The following is a 10,674-nucleotide window of genomic DNA, read 5'->3' on the forward strand; positions in this document are numbered from 1 at the left end:
TTTTATGACATTACTCTTTTTTGGGTACAACAATCTCATTGGAGAGATCCCTAAAGAACAAGCTAGTCTCACAAGATTACAATCGTTAAATTTATCAAGAAATTCCTTAGGAGGAAAGATACCTGACCACATTGACAACATAAGTGCAATACCCAAGCCTAAGTTATTATATCAGTGACCCAACCCATAAGTATCATTGGTTAAAAAAAAAATAAAGGAGAAGAAAATAAAAAGAAAACTTATCAACAACTTTTGTTAATAGTTTTCTCTGATAGAAAAAAAGGGAAAACTTTAAGAAATACTTGAGAAGAAGAATAGAGGAAGAGATAGGGCAAATCAATCTTAGAAATCACTGATTTTGGTAAGATTTTGCTTAAAATTTTTAGAATTTTCATGTTTTATGTAATTTTCTACAAACTCCAACTTATATTTTTATATTTTTTCAATTTCAAAAATATTCTGACAATTTTTTGGTGACAATCCTACAAAATTGTGATACCAATGGAAATGTCTCTTCAAGATCTTTCTAATTGTATGTGTGTTAGTTGAGTAATGTAGGAGAATTTAATGTTTCAAGTTTCTGATTTTTGAGGTTTCTTGCAATTACAAATGCCTAATTTTGAGCCACCAGAATTCCCTACTCCAATGGCCAATTTGGTCAAAAGTTAGGTGCTTTTGATAGTACGAAATGTGAACTTTCTAGTGATATAACTGGTTTGTTCAAATTATTTATAGGCTAAGAGAATCAAAGCCCCAAAATAGGTTTCATGAATAAAAAAACTCAAAAAATCTGGGCTGTTTGTGATAATTTGTCAAGTTTTAGACTTCAAAACTTAGGCTTCTAAAAATCATTTTTGCCAAAACAAAATTCTAAGTTGTAGTATTACATTTTTTCTTTAAATTAATGCTTTTCTTTGTCACTAGGAACTGTAGTATATTCAAGATTTTGTGGCTCAAATTAAGTCAAATGATCATGGAATGTGAAAATTTTAGAATTTAGAAATTCTCATTTTTAATTATTTTAAAAATTATTTTTAGCCAATATTTGATGTACTTAGTTATAAATTACTTGAATTTTAGTTATATTATTTTTAATGAATTTTTACTTATTTTAATATATTTTTATTGTATTAATTTCATGTTATTGGCATTGTTAAAGAACTATTAAATTATATTTAGATTTATAAAAAAAAAATGATTACTATTAAATGTTAAAAATTAAATATTTGTAAAAATTTAAATTCCTACTGATTTTTTTTATGTTTTAATCCTTAATTTCATATTTATACTCAATTTTAGGCATTTTGCTATATTAAAAGAAAATTTGTTTTATATACTAAAAAAAATATTTTCAAATAGTTTCGAATTGTCAAAAAGGTTGCCACATAACCCAATTTGCTTAGAATAATATGTGGAAGGTTTACCTTGTTAAATTTATGTTTTTGGGTTAAATTTTGATTTTTAAATATTTCTTGAATTGTTAGGATATTAAAAAAATTGAGTGATTTACCGCTTAAGTTTTGGTTTAGCACATCAGGTAAGTAATTTGATATCCCTTTGAAATTTATGTCTATAAATGTTAGCTTCAATATATTTAGAGTTGAAATATATAATATATATAGTTTTGTTTGTTTATTTTGTAAATCGGGTTGAGTATGCAAAATATATATATGATTTCTTTGTTATGAGTTTGGAATATGGTTTGACATTGTTTTGATTTTCAAATATGATTTCATAATAATATATTTATATAACTGTTGTTTGTTGGAATATGAAATGTTGCTTTGGAATGATTATGGAATTTACTATGTATGGATTATGTTTTGCAAAAATTTATAAATATTGAATTTGTATATTTTGGCTAATCTGAAAATATATTGTGGTTTTTGTCTCATAGTATGACTATATTTTGACTCTGCCAATAGGGGTTAATTGTTGGTCATGTCGACATGTATTTTGTGATATTGATATTGGTTTCAAACCATGCCACCAATTAAGAATAGTGGTTTTTGTTCACCATGCCATCGGTTGAGAATAGTAGTTTTTATTCATCGTACCATCAGTGATATACTTCTATCCCACTGCATTAAAGGGGTTACTATAATTTTTGTTCTATCCTATTGCACTAACGGGTTAATTATGATTGTCAGTGCAATGATCTAGTTGTTTCTGATATATTTTTGTCTCATTGCACTAAAGGAAAATTTCTGATTCTAACCTACACTACAAGGGTTAAGGTGATCGTAGTATGTTACAGGAGACTAATAAATTTTATAATTTTGTGATATTTATTTCATTTTGTAATCTGAGAATTTGATTTTGAGAATATGATTTGTGAAAATGTGTTTGAACACAAGATTACCCAAAATATTTTTGAATCACTTAGTTAATGTTTTGGCCTAAATGTTTTGTGACATGCTTAATCCAACTGAGGGGATATCAGTTACTTGCCGAGTCATCGTACTCATTCCTTTATTTTTCTTTACTTTTTCAAATTTCAATGTTTGCGTCATAGGAGACTTAATCTTGACAACTACTTTGATTAGCAAGATTAGAATCTATCTTTAATTTGGTATTACTTTTGAAGTGAGTATTTTATTATTGATTCTAAAAGATTTATTAGTAAGAATTTTAGTATATTCGACTAATTTACAAAGAGTATAATTTTATAGACTTGAGATTCTGTAAAGTATTATTTTAAAGATTATTGAAGATTTTAATTTAGTTAGATATCTGTTGTCTTATACGCTTATAAGATTCGTCTCATAAGTATGCGGCATTATTATTAAGCTCTAAATCTTCAGGTTTGGAGCGTGACAATGAGGATACTAAAATCTCTTGATTTTGAGGGGTAGAATCACATCAAGTACCTAACTCCAAACTTTTGACGAGTTCTCTTACATTGGCAATCAACTTTGTGGACCTCCGGTCAGTGTAAACTACAACAGAAAAGTTGTTACAAATGAAGGTGGTAAGGATGAAGAACGTGTGCTTGTTGATTGGGTTAGTCGTGGGAGGTTTTCAGTTCTCCCTGATAACACGAAATATAAATTTTAATTTCTTTATTATAATTCATAAAAATATTATTTTTAAATTAGTTGAACTTGATAATATTAAATTAATTATAAACATCATCACTTATTCACCATTAATTTTACTTTTACTTACCAAAAAAAATATATATAGTTTACATTATCATATCTTATTTTAACCATTAATTATTACCATCATCACTTATTTTACATTAATTTTAGCTAAACATATATAGCAAATTTTGATTTAAAAAAAAAAAGCCTATAGCAAAAAAATAATAAAGAAAAAGAGTTTTACTTCTCTAAATTTTTTGTAATTTTATTTTTTTCTCAATTTTTATTTTTTATTTATTTTTTCTCTTTTCTAAGACCTAAAGAGTTGATTGCTGGGCCGTGCAACTTACTCCATAGACTTGGTGGACTTGACTCCTTTATCAAGTCTTTTGTTCTTTCTACAATTGTTGAATTTTAATGGACTATAAAATGCTTTTTGTGGAAAATTCAAGTGGGAAATTGGAGGTCACAAGCTTTCTTTGTGTTTCGTCAAATCACGGTGGTTGGCCTACTATCAAAAGTTGAAAGCAACGGTCACAAGTTTTCTTCCTCAAGGGTTAGATCAGCTGGCTTATTTGTGCTCCGTGTTCGTTACTTTTTTATGCAGTCGTCTTATCATTTACGTGTTTAAGACTTAGCCATGAATTGAGAAAATGATGCTAATGAACGGTGATTAAAATTATATTAAAAATTAATGAAAAAATAATAACTGTGTTAACTATAAAAGATATATTAAAAATTTACAAAATTAAATGTTTAAAGTCATGTACATAAATTATTATAACTTTATTTTTATATAAAACCAGTGTTGTACTTGAATTATCTTTTTTCAACAATTTTGCTTAATTTTAGCTAAAAATATATAGCAAAATTTGATTTAACAAAAAAAGCAATAACTATAGAAAAAAAATAAAGATAAAGAGTATTTAACTTTTTTCTAAAGTTGATGTAATTTTATTTTTTTTCTAAACTTTTCATTTTTTATTTCATTTTTTCCTGTTTTCTAAAACCTAAAGAGTTAATTAGCTGGCCGTGAGACTTGCTCCATAGACTTGGTTGACTTAAAGTTCTTGTCAAGTTCTTTTTATATTCTTTCTACACTTGTCGAATTTATACGTATGATTGCTTTTGAGGAAAATTCAAGCTGGAATTTTAAATTGGAGGCCTTTGAAGAAAATTCCTAGCACTTGATGTGGTGGAAAATATTTTTCTTTAACTTTATATATTCGGTGTTGGTAGCAAGGATCGATATGCAACCATGAGAGCGGTTACAATTTCCTTGTTTGGATTTCTTCTTGCCATCGCAGCCATCGATATTAGCTTTTGTAATGGGAATTCCAATGCGCTTTGCATTGAACGTGAGAGACAAGCCCTTTTGAAGTTCAAGCAAGACCTCATTGATCAATCAAACAGGCTATCTTCTTGGGTTGAAGGTGAGAATTGCTGTGAGTGGCTTGGTGTTTTCTGCAATAACTTGACTGGCCACGTCAAAGAGCTGCACTTGGGGCTTCTTTCAAGAAGTCCTGCTGAAGATGTGCCAGTCGTTGAAAGGGATGCTTATGAGGATAAGCCAATTGCTCTGTGGGATGCTTATTTTCGGTCAGCTGAATGGGATGCTTACTTTCGCTCAAAGCTAGGGGGCAGAGTAAATCCTTCTTTGATCGAGTTGAAATGTCTCAATTTCCTAGACTTAAGCAATAACGACTTTGGAGGTCTGGCAATTCCCGAATTCATTGGTTCGATGAAGAGTTTGACATATCTTAACCTTTCTCGGGCAAATTTTCGAGGAACAATTCCCCATATGCTTGGAAATCTCTCAAATTTGCATTGCCTTGATCTTGGATACAATTCCCTATTTGAAGCTAAAACTCTTCAATGGGTTTCTGGTCTTTCTTCTCTGCAGTATCTTGATTTGAGTTCTGCAGATCTTGGTAAAGCAACTGATTGGCTGCAGGCAACACACAAACTTCCTTCTTTGGTAGAGTTACACTTGTCAGGCTGCAATCTAAATAATGATTCATCTCCAATCAGTGTTAATTACAAATCTCTTGCTGTTCTTGATCTTTCCACAAATACATTGTCTTCGGTGCCTACATGGATATTCAGTCTTCGTAGTCTTGTGTCCATTGATCTTAGCTCCAATGAAGTTGAAGGTGTGATTCCCAATGGTTTTCAAAATATGTCTTCTCTCAAATTTCTTGATCTTAGTAGGAATTCATTCTCTTCTTCATCGACACTCAGCTGGTTGTCTAATTTCAACCAACTTCAATTCCTTGGTCTTAGCAGTGTCGGCCTGCAAGGTAATTTTTCATGTGCCATTAGAAACTTAAGCTCTCTTACTCATCTTGATGTTTCACATAACCAGCTTGAAATTATAGAACCCAAATGTTTGGAGAGTCTTTGTAATCTGAGAGAGATGGATTTGTCAAATAACGGAATTGATCATAAGGTATCAGAAATCATAGAGAGTTTGTCTAGATGTAGTTTGGATCGATTAGAGTCATTAAATATTGAATCTAACAAACTTTCTGGCCATTTACCTGATCAACTCAGCCAATTTAAAAATCTGGCATACCTTTCCCTTTCTGAAAACTCCATTTCTGGTCCCATTCCATTCTCAATAGGGAGGTTGTCATCATTGAAAGTTCTTGATGTTTCGTACAATCAATTAACCGGACCTCTTCCGGTAGGGGAGCTATCATCTTTGAAGTTGCTTGATGTTTCAAACAATCAATTGAATGCAACTCTTCCTCAAAGTTTAGGACAACTTGGGAATTTGGAACATTTAGACGTTAGCAATAATATGTTGGAAGGAAATATATCAGAAATGCACTTCTCTAATCTCACAAGATTGAGAATTTTCAGGGCATCTAACAACATGTTAACGTTTAAACCAAATCCAAGTTGGATTCCTCCTTTCCACTGTGAAAATATTGAATTAGGTAACTGTCATCTTGGTCCGAAATTTCCTCAGTGGCTACAATTCCAAAAGAACTTGTTTCATTTAGATATCTCCCATGCTGAAATTTCAGGTGTCATTCCCACTTGGTTTTGGAACCTTTCGACTCAATTTGAATATCTAAATCTTTCCAACAACCAACTAGTGGGGAAGATTTCATATTTTCCTAGGAGTTTGGTTGTTGACTTGAGTTCCAACCTATTCACAGGTCCATTGCTACAGGCACCCTCAGATTTGATGTTTTTATTTTTGTCTAAGAATCTATTTTCAGGAACACTTTCCAATTTTCTTTGCAATTCCTCAACTAAATTGGAACCTTTGACCATTCTTGACATTGAATCAAATCTTCTATCTGGTGAAATTCCAAATTGTTGGGAAAATTGGCAATTTTTGAAAGTCTTAAATTTGGGAAACAACAATCTAACTGGGAAAATTCCTAGATCCTTGGGATTTTTGCGCCGTGTTCTGTCATTAAACCTTCGTAACAATAACCTACTTTGAGAAGTACCATCTACACTGCAGAATTTGGTTGACATGCTTATTCTTGATCTTAGTGAAAATCAATTGACGGGAAGTATTCCAGCATGGATTGGAGACAACCTCTTAAACCTTGTGGTTCTAAACCTCCGTTCAAATAACTTCCAAGCCTATATTCCTGATCAAATTTGTGCTCATAATTCTCTTCAGTTCTTGGATCTTGGTTATAACAACATTTCAGGAGCAATTCCAAAATGTTTTAGTAACCTAAGTGCCATGGCCATAAAACCCCTCAAGATACACGTGGGAAACAGTACCTGGTCATTCGAGTCTAATAACCTGTTTCTTTTGGGTGCATTATTGGTGATGAAAGGAAGAGAGGATGATTACAGTACCATACTAGGACTTGTTGTCGGCATAGACCTTTCAGTTAACAGTCTCAGAGGAGAGATCCCCGAAGAACTTGGTAATCTCATAGGACTGCGGTCATTAAATTTGTCAGGGAATCTCCTAACAGGAAAGATACCAGAGAACATTGGCAATATGGAGGTGTTGGAATCTCTTGACTTATCGATGAACCAACTCCATGGTGAAATCCCTTCAAGTTTCTCCAATTTGAATTTCTTGAATCACTTGAACTTGTCCTACAACAACTTGACAGGACAAATCCCATCAGGCACCCAGCTGCAAAGCTTTGACAGGTTTTCGTACATTGGCAATCATCTTTGTGGACCTCCAGTCACTAAAAATTGCAGCAGAAATGGCGAAACACCTGATGTTACAAATGGAGGTAGGAGTGGAGGAAAGAAAAGGTCTAATGTGAATTGGCTTTATGTAAGCGTAGTACTTGGATTTGTGATGGGGTTTTGGGGGGTAGTGGCTCCCCTGGTTTTCGTCAGGTCTTGGAGGTTTGCTTATTATCAAAAACTGGAGCAAATTGGTGATAAGCTATATGTGTTTTGGGCTACTATTGGTATGTAATTATTTGTAATTGAAGCACATTTCGGTGTGTTTGGTAATGTAATAACTTGATTTGCAAGCTTTTTATTTAATCCATGTATTCGGTTTATGGATGTAGTATTCCATGTTATAATTTATTGAAATGAAATAAAATTGTGTGTGTTAATGTATTTGACTCGTAGACCTATGTTCAAGGATTTATGCAATATGGCTTGAAGGTAAAATTTTTTTATAAATCCTCTAATTCGAAATATTTCTTATACTAGTCTTCGTTATGATTTTGATTTGTTGTTCAAAAGTAAAATTTCAAAAACTACAATTTTTTATAAATCCAAAGGAATTGAAAGCTTTTATTGCAATTATATAGAAATTGGAGAATGTCGGTTTACGAGAAAAAATATATATATAAAAGCTGGAAGAATCTGATCAACCTGATTTTGTCAATTCACTTCACATTACTAACCCATGAATGAATCAAGCAAAATAGTCTTTTTTATCCAAATTTATGTAATTTTGAAAATTTTTAATTGAAATAATAATAAATAAAGAAATATAAAAAGAAAAAAATTAAAAATCAAACGTAAGTCATCATTAAAAAAATATAGTTGTTTTTTTCTTTTTCTTTTTTCTACAAGTTTTAAAATGTTTATAATTTAAACTAAATTGGAAAAACGTCATAGATTTGAACAAATAATTTATAAATTTGAAAATAAAAAATAAAAGTTCATGTCATAGCAAAAGAGCCAACAACAAAAGCGTAACATGTGAGTTAAAAATTATTATTATTTTTTAATTTTGATATATTTATAAGATTCAACAAGTGAGTTAAAATTATTATTATTTTTTTATTAAAAATAATTATAAATATATTAAAAACAATGAAAAGTAACTTACCTAAAATAGTGGGATGAAATTCTAGTAATGGATAAAAACATTTAAAATAATGACCAATGTATGTATTAACAATTAGTATAACATCTTATTTTCTATTCAAAAAATTAGTATAACATCAATTATGCTAGTTTAAGAAACTCATTTACGATAAATTTTGACATAATTAATAAAAGAAGGATTATATGAAATAATTATTCAATGAAAAAATATATTTTTTTGTTTTATTAAAATCACACCATAAAATAATATTTTTAAAAATATATTGATTATTTATTCTATATTATACATTATTATTAGATAGGTAAATTTTTATTTCATCAGCATTCACTTATTAGTGATACTTGAAAAATTAAAATTAACCCCTTTCAATAATATGATTATATCATATAATTTAAATGAAAAGTGTATATATATATATATATAAAGTAATCTTTTTATAAATTCAAAGTCTAGTCTAATTGATTTATATAAATATTTTAAAAAGTACTTTAGATTAGATTAAAATTTAAATTTATACATCTATAATTCTTTTTTTAATTCTCAAATTATAATCTTTCTTGCATAAAAAATAAAATTATGACAAACTTTAACTATAACCCGACTATATTAATCAAATCATGTTCATCAATATAAGGTAATTAACATTGTAATTGATCACTCTAAGCATAATGATTTACAATTTTAATTAGCTAAAAATATGAGTTATAGGTAGGACATAAAAGCGAAACATCACGGGTGATGTAAGAGAATTTTGACTTGACCTGGCCGTCATGCCCCGACGAGTATTCCTTTTGACTCACCTGTCGATTCTGCGACCAAATAATGATGTTGGACGCTAATAACATCTTCATACAATTTTACTCTCTTTCCATCGTTTCTTTAATTTGTTCCTTCTTCTTTTTTTTTTACATTTTTAAAATAAATATTTGAATAATGTAGCCTTTCCCTCCCTAGCTTGTAATTACTATATATATATATATATATATATATCACTAAGCTTCAAATTTCATTTCCCATGACCAAAACCAAAAAGCAAAATCAAAGTGAATTAATTAAAAGATCGAAGAAGAATAATCGTTTCCATTATAAGAATTACTTGATTTTCATGCATGGACTCTTCATTTTTTCATTACCCAAATCTCCAATTGTCTCTTGAATCCTCTTCTTCCTATATTTCTCAAAAAAATTCTCACCAGAATCATTCAATTATCTCTATAACCAAACCCTTCCTTTCAATGGAAATGACTCCCAAGAAATGTTCCTTTGGGAGTCCTAAATCAAGCATAGGAAAACACTTTTGATACCACATCCGTTAATAGTTTTAGAAAGGATCATTAAGTGAAGTTGAATGCAAATGAAGATGGGACAGGAAAGGAGGTTTCATATAGAGGAGTTAGGAAGAGGCCATGGGGAAAATATGCAGTTGAGATAAGGGATTCCATAAGGAATGGTGTTAGACTTTGGCCTGAAACCTTGGATATAGATGAGGCTACAGCTAGCGTATGATCAAGCTACACTCGCAATGCGAGGTCCGATGGTGATAATCAATTTTCCAATGGATACAGTTTATGATTCACTTCAAGAAATGAACTATGGATTTGAAGAAAGTTGTTCTCCTACTTTGACAATTGAGAAAAGGTACTCCATGAAGAGCAAAAAGATCAGGGAACATGAAGATCAAGAAAGAAGGAAATGGGGATGGAAATTATCCTGGTGTTTAAGGATTTAGGAGCTGATTATTTGGAGGAGCTTCTAAGTAAATCTGAGAGTGCAACTCCTTATTGGTGAATATTTGAGTCAAACACCAACATTTTTTCTTCCCTTTTTTGTTTCTTCTCCCTTTTCAATTGAGATAGTGGAGGAGGACCAAATTTTTTGTTGGATATTGTCTGTGAATTTGTAAATCTTTGAGATGATGTACAATCAAAGTTTAGTGCTATGTATAATTTTCGCCAACAATTATATTACATACTAGTTGAACATTTCTACAAATTTTCGTTCTTCTATATATACATACATATATATATGATAACAATTTCTAGTTATTTTGAATTCATGAAGAGTTATCATCTATATTAATCATATATTAGCAGTAGTTTTATTTTCTTTTTTGCTTAAAAGAACACTTGAAAATAAAGGTCGTTGCGCCAATTTGTATTCTCATTTCTGTTGGGGAACACCACAGCTTTGATACCATTTATTGGGGAACACCACAGTTCTGATACCATTTGTTGGGCTAAAAGCCTCCAATCCAATCACACAAGCGGAAGCAAAATCAAACAATAAATCAAATACATA

General features: G+C 30.4%; 2 pseudogenes; both read left to right on the top strand.

Moving 5' to 3' along the window:
* Positions 1–4,071: 4,071 nt before the first annotated feature.
* On the top strand, positions 4,072–7,503 carry LOC149515528 (receptor-like protein EIX2; annotated as a pseudogene).
* A 1,903-nt stretch (positions 7,504–9,406) lies between these two features.
* On the top strand, positions 9,407–10,426 carry LOC149515529 (ethylene-response factor C3 pseudogene; annotated as a pseudogene).
* The last annotated feature ends 248 nt before the right edge of the window (positions 10,427–10,674 follow it).

This window comes from Durio zibethinus, chromosome 12, assembly GCF_047325235.1.
Source record: "Durio zibethinus cultivar Kanyao isolate XHJ-2024 chromosome 12, ASM4732523v1, whole genome shotgun sequence".
Lineage (NCBI taxonomy): Eukaryota > Viridiplantae > Streptophyta > Magnoliopsida > Malvales > Malvaceae > Durio > Durio zibethinus.